This window comes from Triticum aestivum, chromosome 2D, assembly GCF_018294505.1.
Source record: "Triticum aestivum cultivar Chinese Spring chromosome 2D, IWGSC CS RefSeq v2.1, whole genome shotgun sequence".
In the NCBI taxonomy this organism is placed as follows: domain Eukaryota; kingdom Viridiplantae; phylum Streptophyta; class Magnoliopsida; order Poales; family Poaceae; genus Triticum; species Triticum aestivum.
The window spans coordinates 275,454,560-275,464,559 of record NC_057799.1 but is presented as its reverse complement, the minus strand read 5'-3'; positions in this window follow the sequence as shown (position 1 = coordinate 275,464,559).

Genomic DNA, 10,000 nt, shown 5'->3' with positions numbered 1-10,000 from the left:
TAGGCTAGGTCTGCTTTCGGCCGCCCACGCAACGTGCAGGTGTGCTCAGGGCGATGGGCCCAGACCCCTGCGCGCTTAGGTTTAGACCGGCGTGCTGGCCTCTCTGTTGTGCCTAGGTGGGGCTGCGACGTGTTGATCTTCCGCGGCCGGGCATGACCCAGGAAAGTGTGTCCGGCCAAATGGGATCGAGCGTGTTGGGCTATGTGGTGCACCCCTGCAGGGAAGTTAATCTATTCGAATAGCCGTGATCTTCGGTAACAGGACGACTTGGAGTTGTACCTTGACCTTATGACAACTAGAACCGGACACTTAATAAAACACACCCTTCCCAGTGCCAGATACAACCGGTGGTCGCCCTACCTCAGGGATATGAGGAGGGGATCGCCGGGTAGGATTATGCTATGAGATGTTACTTGGAGATGCTACTTGGAGGACGTCGACCTACCCTCTTCTGCCTGTTGCAAGACGAAGGTGACCAGAAGCGTAGTCTTCGATAAGACTAGCTATCCCCCTCTTATTCTGGCATTCTGCAGTTCAGTCCACTAATATGGCCTCCTTACACATATACCCATGCATATGTAGTGTAGTTCCTTGCTTGCGAGTACTTTGGATGAGTACTCACGGTTGCTTTCTCCCCCCTTTTTTCCCCTTTCCTTTCTTTCTGGTTGTCGCAACCAGATGCTGGAGTCCAGGAGCCAGACGCCACCGTCGACGACGACCCCTACTACACTGGAGGTGCCTACTACTACGTGCTGCCCGCTGATGACGACCTGGAGTAGTTTAGGAGGATCCCAGGCAGGAGGCCTGCGCCTCTTTCGATCTGTATCCCAGTTTGTGCTAGCCTTCTTAAGGCAAACTTGTTTAACTTATGTCTGTACTCAGATATTGTTGCTTCCGCTGACTCGTCTATGATCGAGCACTTGTATTCGAGCCCTTGAGGCCCCTGGCTTGTATTATGATGCTTGTATGACTTATTTTATTTGTAGAGTTGTGTTGTGATATCTTCCCGTGAGTCCCTGATCTTGATCGTACACATTTGCGTGCATGATTAGTGTACGATTGAATCGGGGGCGTCACAAGTTGGTATCAGAGCCGACTGCCTGTAGGAATCCCCCTTCCACACTCCTTGGCCGAAGTCGAGTCTAGACATTACAAAAACTTTTACTAACTTGGCTGTGTGCCTTACGGGCCCACGTCGCCATCGGGTGGTACTAGGATCTTTTACTCCTCGACCTTTACTCTGGGACTCTGAACTCTTTTCTACTCGGGTTAAACGAATTTACTAACTCTAACATTAGGATCCCGTTACCACGTTCACCCCGAAGTTGGATAAGACATAGTTATTCTGTAGGATAGCATTTTGAATAATGCCCGTGTTGTCATTTGACTCCATTGAAACATCTTTGTTTTCAGATGGAACCCACGAGGCAGGTCGTGCGCCACACTGCGGCCATTGGTGCCTCAGGATCACCTGCTGTGCTAGCTGATATGATGACCTATCTGGGTTATCGCTGGCACCCTGAGTACACCGTCTACGAGGAGTACCAGGACTTTAACCAGGAGCAGTACCGTGCCATCGTCCACCTCTACTCTCGGGAGTATGAGTCCACTACCGTGCTACACACCGCTCATGGTGTTGGAGTGACCATCGAGATGGCAGTCCACGATGCGGCTCATGCTGCTCTGACACGTCTTCGTGGAGAGTATCAGGCATTGGACACTTCCCCTTTCAGGCACATTCCTATCGCATCTGACGTTGGTGCGGAGGGATACTACACTGCCGCCTACTCCACCGTCACCCGAGAGCCTTTCCACCACCAGCGCCTGGTTCTGCATGCTGATGGGCTGGACCGAGCTAACAGAGCTCTTCGCCACGAGTTATACACCACTCGTCAGCACCTTTACAGGGCTCTGACGCGGTTGCACCCCTTTGTCCGGTCTGGACAGCTGTCGCGTTCTGCGATCTACCCAGCCAGGACCGTGATGCCCCACGGTGTCGGATGGCCAGAGGTGGGAGGCTACTCTCCCACACTTGGTCCTCTTCTGCCACCTGAGCGTCGGGTTCTACACCAGAGTATCCGCGGCCCCCAGGCCACTGACGTGGAGGACTATCCGTTGCCTCACTACCAGCTGTCAGGTTACAGCTACCTTCACAGTACCTCCTGGGACTGATGTAGTCTTGTTCATTAGTCTTAGATGCACTCGCGAGCCTGCGTGCCGCCTATGATGACTTAATCTATGTACTGAACTCTGGGTACTGAACTCTATGTCCGACCCCTTTTGTAAGTTATGCCGACTATCTATGTGATATCTGTCGTGCTCCTTTCATTTTGCATGTTTCATCATGAATGACTCTTGTCTATGCCAATTCTCAATACTGAACTACCCCTGTTATATATTAGCAGGATGGTTAGACCAGCTGGTCGTGGTCGTGGTGGCAACTTCCCACCACCGCCTGAGTACATGGCTGGTATGATCCAACAGCTTGAGATGAATCGCCAGTTCATGGAAAACATGATGGCTCAGTTTCCTCGCCCCAATATGAACCAGCATCCAAACACAACAACTCTGCAGGATTTCATACGCCTCAACCCAAGTGTGTACCGCAGCTCAACCCAGCCGCTGGATGCTGATGACTGGCTCCGTGACATCACCTATGAGATGGAGTCTGCTGATGTAGCCCCTGCCAGCTATGTCACTTTTGCTTCCTTCTTCCTGAAGGGACCTGCAGCTCAATGGTGGGACAGCCATAGGCGTACTCTGCCAGTTGGGACAATCATCTCCTGGCCAGATTTTCAGGCTGCCTTCCGTGCCCGCTTCATTCCTCAGGGAATCATGGACAGGAAGAAGCGTGAGTTTCGCAACCTCACCCAAGGCAACAAGACTGTTGAAGCTTATCAGCGGGAGTTTCTGGACTTATCCCGCTATGCTGAAGAAGACATTGCAACTGATGCTCGCAGACAGGAGAAGTTCCGTGAAGGCCTTCAAGCTGACATCAAGCTCACACTTCTAGTGCATGACTTTGCCGATTTCGCCACCTTGGTGAACAAGGCCATCAATGTCGAGACTGGTCTGCAAGAACACCAGAGCTCTCAAAGGCGCAACCGTGACACGGGCTCATCTTCGGGCCCGCCCTCGCAGAAGCGTAAGATATGGATCCCGAACAGCATGTACCGTCCAAATGCACCAGCCCCAAGGCAGTCTTATGCTGCACCTCGTCTGCCGGCTGCTCCAACTAGGCAGCCGAGACTTCCAGCTCCACCACCCCAAGCTCCTGTTCCTACCCCCGAGAATGGGTTGTGCTTCAGGTGCGGACAACCAGGGCACCGTGCTAGGGAATGCAACCAGAGACAGAATCAACTGGCCCTTCCAGCAACTGGCCGTGGGAACAACCAGGCCCGCAACAACATTGCCAAGTCTTATGGCCGTGTTCATGCCAACCACATTGATCTGAATGAAGCTCAAGACCAGCCTGCTACTGTGATGGGTACACTCCTCGTAAATTCAGTACCAGCATCTGTTTTATTCGATACAGGTGCATCGCATTCATTCATGTCAGAAGATTTTGCATGCTTGCACGACATTAAATGTGAGGACATGAATGCTTCACTATTAGTGCACACCCCTGCGGGCCAATGTCGAACCTCCATGATTTGCAACGACGTCCCTGTAGAAATCGAAGGACTGGAATTCCTTGTCTCTCCCATCGTACTGAAGTCCTGTAGCATTGATCTCATTCTGGGAATGGATTGGTTAAAGGCGCATACTGCTTCTATCGTTTGCGCCACCAAGACCGTCCATCTGCTACACCCTTCTGATGAAATAATTAGCTACGATGCTCATCTGGTTCGGAATGCCGAGGCCAGACTTTATGCCTTAAACGCATTGAACGCTACACCGCTTGAGGGCATTGAAAACATTCCCGTCGTGCGTGAATTCCTAGACGTCTTTCCTGAAGAACTCCCAGGGATTCCCCCTGCTAGAGCTGTCGAATTCGTCATCGACTTGAAACCAGGCACCACTCCTATAGCCAAGCGACCCTACAAGATGCCGCCGCATGAACTCCTTGAGCTTAAGGAGGAAATCGATAATTCTCTTCGAAGTGGTTTCATTCGCCCAAGTTGCTCTCCTTGGGGAGCACCTTCTCTCTTTGTCAAGAAGAAAGATGGGACAAACCGATTGGTCCAAGACTACCGTCCTATAAATCAAGCTACCATTCAGAATAAGTATCCTCTTCCTCGGATCAATGATCTGTATGATCAATTGGCTGGATCATCAGTGTTCTCTAAACTCGACTTGAGATTGGGTTACCACCAGATCCGTGTTCGTGAGGAAGATATCCCCAAGACCGCATTCGTGACTCGTTATGGTTCATACGAGTACACCGTCATGTCTTTCGGCTTAACCAATGCTCCAGCCACCTTCTCTCGCCTGATGAACTATATATTCATGGATTACCTCGACAAGTTCGTCGTGGTTTATCTGGATGATATTCTGGTATTTTCCAAGAACGAAGAGGAACATGCTGAACATCTTCGCCTCGTGCTGGAAAAGCTACGAGAGCATCAACTTTATGCCAAGTTCTCCAAATGTGAATTCTGGCTTCCCGAAGTAACCTATCTTGGGCATGTCATCTCTAAGGATGGTATTGCCGTCAACCCTGAACGAGTTCAGGCTATTCTCGATTGGACTCCTCCGAAGAACGTTAAGCAAGTCAGAAGTTTTCTCGGTCTCGCCAGCTACTGCCGTCGATTCGTCGAGAACTTCTCCAAGATTGCCAGGCCTCTGACTAACCTATTGCATAAGGGCGTCAAGTTCCAGTGGACAGACAAATGTCAGGAAAGCTTCCAGGCACTCAAAGACAAGTTGACTTCTGCCCCAGTACTAGCTCCACCTGATACAAAGAAGGACTTCGTCATTTACTGCGACGCTTCCCGTCAAGGATTAGGCTGTGTCCTAATGCAAGAGCGCAAAGTGGTTGCTTATGCCTCTCGGCAATTGCGCCCTCACGAAGAGAACTACCCAGTTCACGACCTCGAACTTGCTGCTGTCATTCATGCACTAAAACAGTGGCGACATTACCTACTCGGTAATCGTTGCGAGATCTTCACTGACCACCAAAGTCTGAAGTATCTGTTTACTCAGCCAGACCTGAACCTCCGTCAGCAGAGATGGATGGAGACTGTTGCAGACTTTGATTTGGGTATTTCCTATACACCAGGCAAGGCTAATGTAATGGCTGATGCCTTGAGCCGCAAGTCTTACTGCAACCACCTCCAGGTTCACAAAGTTCAGCCCTCACTTGTTGAAGAATTCAGAAAACTGAACCTCCATATTGTGCCTCCGGGTGCACTCGCTCCCCCTCCTCCGGAGTTCCGCAAGATGAATCTCCGTGTTGTTCCCCAGGGTTCCCTCTATACCCTGGCTGTTGAACCCGATCTCGTGGGCACCATAAAGACAATGCAGGGGTTTGACTCTGAAGTCTACAAGATTAAGCAAGACATCAAAGAAGGAAGTCCCTCATCCTTCACTATTGCTGATGATGGCGCCTTGTACTTCAAAGGCCGCCTAGTGGTGCCGTGTAAGGAGGAAAACCTGAATATGACCCAGGAGGTTATGAAAGAAGCTCATGATACGCCTCTATGTATTCATCCTGGTAGTACAAAGATGTACCAAGACATCCGCCAGAGATTCTGGTGGTCTAACATGAAGCAAGACATTGCTCGTTATGTTGCTGAATGTGACGTTTGCCGTCGTATCAAAGCAGAACATCAAAGGCCTGCTGGAACTCTGCAACCTATATCTATTCCGGAATGGAAATGGGACCATGTCGAGATGGACTTCGTTACTGGATTCCCCAAATCGCAGAAAGGCAATGATGCTATTCTTGTCGTCATTGACCGACTTTCTAAAGTTGCACATTTTCTGGCTGTCAAGGAAACGATCACTGCTAGTCAGCTGGCAAACCTCTACATGACCAGAATTGTCTCGCTTCACGGTATTCCATTGGTTATCAGTTCGGACCGTGGCAGTTTATTCACTTCAAGATTCTGGGCAAGTTTCCAAGAAGCTATGGGCACTCATCTGTCTTTCAGCACTGCTTTTCATCCTCAGTCACAAGGGCAAGTTGAACGTGTCAACCAAGTTCTCGAGGACATGCTTCGAGCTTGTGTTATTTCCTTCGGCAAGAAATGGGAGGAATCTCTTCCGTATGCTGAGTTCTCTTATAATAATAGCTATCAAGCTAGTCTGAAGATGGCCCCCTTCGAAGTGTTATATGGACGAAAGTGTCGAACCCCTCTGAACTGGTCAGAAACTGGGGAACGTCCACTCTTCGGTCCGGATATTATCCAACATGCCGAAGAACAAGTCCGCATTATTCGCGAGAATCTCAAGACTGCTCAGTCACGTCAGAAGAGTCAGTATGACCGTCATCATAAGGACATGGTCTATCAACCTGGCGAAAAGGCTTATCTTCGCGTTACACCAATGAAGGGTGCTCACCGCTTCGGGATCAAGGGCAAACTAGCTCCTCGCTATATTGGCCCTTTCACTATTCTGGAAAGGCGTGGAAAAGTGGCTTATCAGCTGGAGCTTCCGCCGAACCTTTCTCAGGTTCACGATGTGTTCCACGTGTCACAACTCCGACGCTGCTTCAAGGACCCAATCCGAGCAGTGGACCATGAAGTGCTCGAATTGCAACAGGACCTCTCCTATAAAGAGCATCCGGTCCGCATTCTCGACCAAGCTGAACGCCGCACACGTCAGAAGGCGATCAAGTTCCTCAAAGTCCAGTGGTCGAATCACTCTGAAGACGAAGCCACCTGGGAACGCGAGGATCGTCTACGAGATGAATATCCCGCACTCTTTCCTTCTACCTCCTAAATCTCGGGACGAGATTTCTTGTAGTGGAGGAGATTTGTAACACCCGGATGATTAAGCAACAGTGATCACCTCGGTTACTGTGGCTAACCTCACGTTGATTCGAACCCGGTCTACAAATAAATTCGAAACAAAACCAAAAAAAAAAGGGTTTCAAAAACTAAAACTAAAATGTTCGGGGGTTGTCTAAAATAGCAAACCTAATTATGGTGGGGTGCACAAAATTTTGTAAAATGTTTTGGCATTTTAATTAAACTAAAACAGAAAGCAGAAAAAGAAAAATAATAAAAGAAAAGAAAGGAAGAAGAAAAGGGGAGGGAACCTCCCCTGGCCCATCTGGGCCAGCCCTTCCCCCGGCCCAGCCAGCCCCCCCGAAGCCCCACCCCACCTGGCCCCTGGCCTGGCCCAACTCCCCCCCCCTGGCCGGCCCAACCGGCGCCCCCACTTAACCCCCCCCCCGGCCGAACCCTAGCCGCCCCACCTCACTCGCCCCCCCCGCCCCGATCCCCTTTCCCCTGCCCCCGCCCCGATCCAGATCGGGGGCGAGACCCCCGTCGCACCCCTCGTCGCCGGCGGCCCCCGCCGCCCCAACCGGTCGCCTCCACACCCCTCCTCCCCTCCGTCGCCCCCACACGCGGGGCACCCGCCACCGCGGGGTCAACCCCGGCCTCCCCCGCCTCACCGGACGCCCTCCCCGACGCCGGCGCACGCCTCCCCGCCCTCCTCCTCGCCGGCCGTCCTCGACCTCCCCGAGCCCACCGGCCGAGCCCCTGCCTCCCCCTGTGAGGCTTCCCTCTCACCCCCTCTCTTCCCCCTCCCCCGTCGGCGACGGTTCCGGCCTCCGCGCCGCACCGACGCCCCCCTCCGGCTCCCTCCCGCTCGTCGCCGTGGCCCCGACCGGCCCGTCGCCGGCTCGGCCCCCGCGGCTGCGCACCGACGCGCCACACCCCCCCCGATCCCTCTCCTTCCTCCCCCTGCCGGATCCGGCCGTGGCCCCGAACGGCCCGGCCACCGCGTGGCTCCCTCTTCCCCCTTCCTCCCCTCCGACGGCGACCCCCTCGCCGGCGCCTAGCGGCGCCCCGAGCCCCTCACTTCCCCCCCCCGTTCGGCGCCTCGCCGCCCCCCCCCGACCGAGGCCTCGATCCCCCCCCCGCGCACGACGCTCGGCCCCGGCCCGAGCCCCCACCCCGTTCGCCCTCCCCGACTCGCCGGCGTCGCCGCCGGCCGGCGGCCGCGTCGTGGCCTCGGCGCGCCGGCCCTGTGCCTCGGGCGCCCCCGATCCGCCCCTGGGTCGCGCCCCGACCGGCCCTGGTTCGTGCCGATTCGGGCAACGCCCGCGTCGCCCGCACCACCGCCCGTTGGCCTCAGGCCACTGACGTGGGGCACCCCACCCCACCCCCAAATTAAAAAAAAAACAAAAACAAAGAACGTTTTAAATAAAAACAGAAGCTAAAATGGAAATAGAAATGAATTAAATTAATTAGCTAAATAATTAATTAATTAATTAATTAAGCAATTAATTAATCTAGTTAATTCCGGATTAATTAACCCTAATCATTAGTTAAACTAATTGGGTAATTAATTAAACTAATTAATTCTGAATTAATTAACACTAATCATTAATTAACTTAATTAACTAAGGTTAGTTAAACTTTGATTAGGTTAATAAGTTAATAGTGAATGACATGCGGGACCCACCTGTCCGGGTTGACTTAGTCAACCCTGTTGACTGATGATGTCAGCATGACATCATGCTGATGTCATAAATGCAATTTCGAAATTAATTAAATAATTAATTAAATTCCTGAAATTAATAAAATCTTTTAAAAATCATATCTTTTAATCCGTAATCCGGATTAAAATATTTTCAACATGAAAGTTGCTCAGAACGACGAGACGATTCCGGATACGCAGTCCGTTCGTCCACCACACCCCCCTAACCTATCGAACCCGCAACTTTCCCCCTCCGGCTCCTCTGCCCGAAAACACGAAACACCGGGAATACTTTCCCGGATGATTCCCCCTTGACCAGTACCACCTTATACCACGTTAGGGCACGCTTAGCATCGCTTCTTGACATGTCATGCATCGATATGCATCTGTTTACTTGGTATTCATTGTTTCTTCCCCCTCTTCTCTCCGGTAGACTACGAGACCGACGCTGCTGCTGCCCAGTTCGACTACGGAGTTGACGACCCCTCTCTCTTGCCAGAGCAACCAGGCAAGCCCCCCCCCTTGATCACCAGATATCGCCTATTCTCCTCTATACTGCTTGCATTAGAGTAGTGTAGCATGTTACTGCTTTCGTTAATCCTATTCTGATGCATAGCCTGACATTGTCGCTACATCTGTTGATACCTTACCTGCAATCCTAATTGCTTAGTATAGGATGCTAGTGTTTCATCATTGGCCCTACATTCTTGTCAGTCTGCCTTGCTATACCACGGGCCGTGATCACTTGGGAGGTGATCACGGGTATATACTATACATACATACATACTACACAGATGGCGACTAAAGTCGGGTCAGCTCGAAGAGTACCCGCGAGTGATTCACGGATTGGGGGCTGAAAGGACCTTTGTCCCGACGGCCCTCTGTGTGGATCTTTGTGGCGGAGCGACAGGGCAGGTTGAGACCGCCTAGGAGAGAGGTGGGCCTGGCCCTGTTCGGCGTTCGCGGACACTTAACACGCTTAACGAGATCTTGGTATTTGATCTGAGTCTGGCTACGAGCCTATACGCACTAACCATCTACGTGGGAGTAGTTATGGGTATCCCGACGTCGTGGTATCAGCCGAAGCACTTCAGACGTCAGCGACGGAGCGGCGCGCGCCGAATTGGACTGGAACGCCACTAGGCTAGGTCTGCTTTCGGCCGCCCACGCAACGTGCAGGTGTGCTCAGGGCGATGGGCCCAGACCCCTGCGCGCTTAGGTTTAGACCGGCGTGCTGGCCTCTCTGTTGTGCCTAGGTGGGGCTGCGACGTGTTGATCTTCCGCGGCCGGGCATGACCCAGGAAAGTGTGTCCGGCCAAATGGGATCGAGCGTGTTGGGCTATGTGGTGCACCCCTGCAGGGAAGTTAATCTATTCGAATAGCCGTGATCTTCGGTAACAGGACG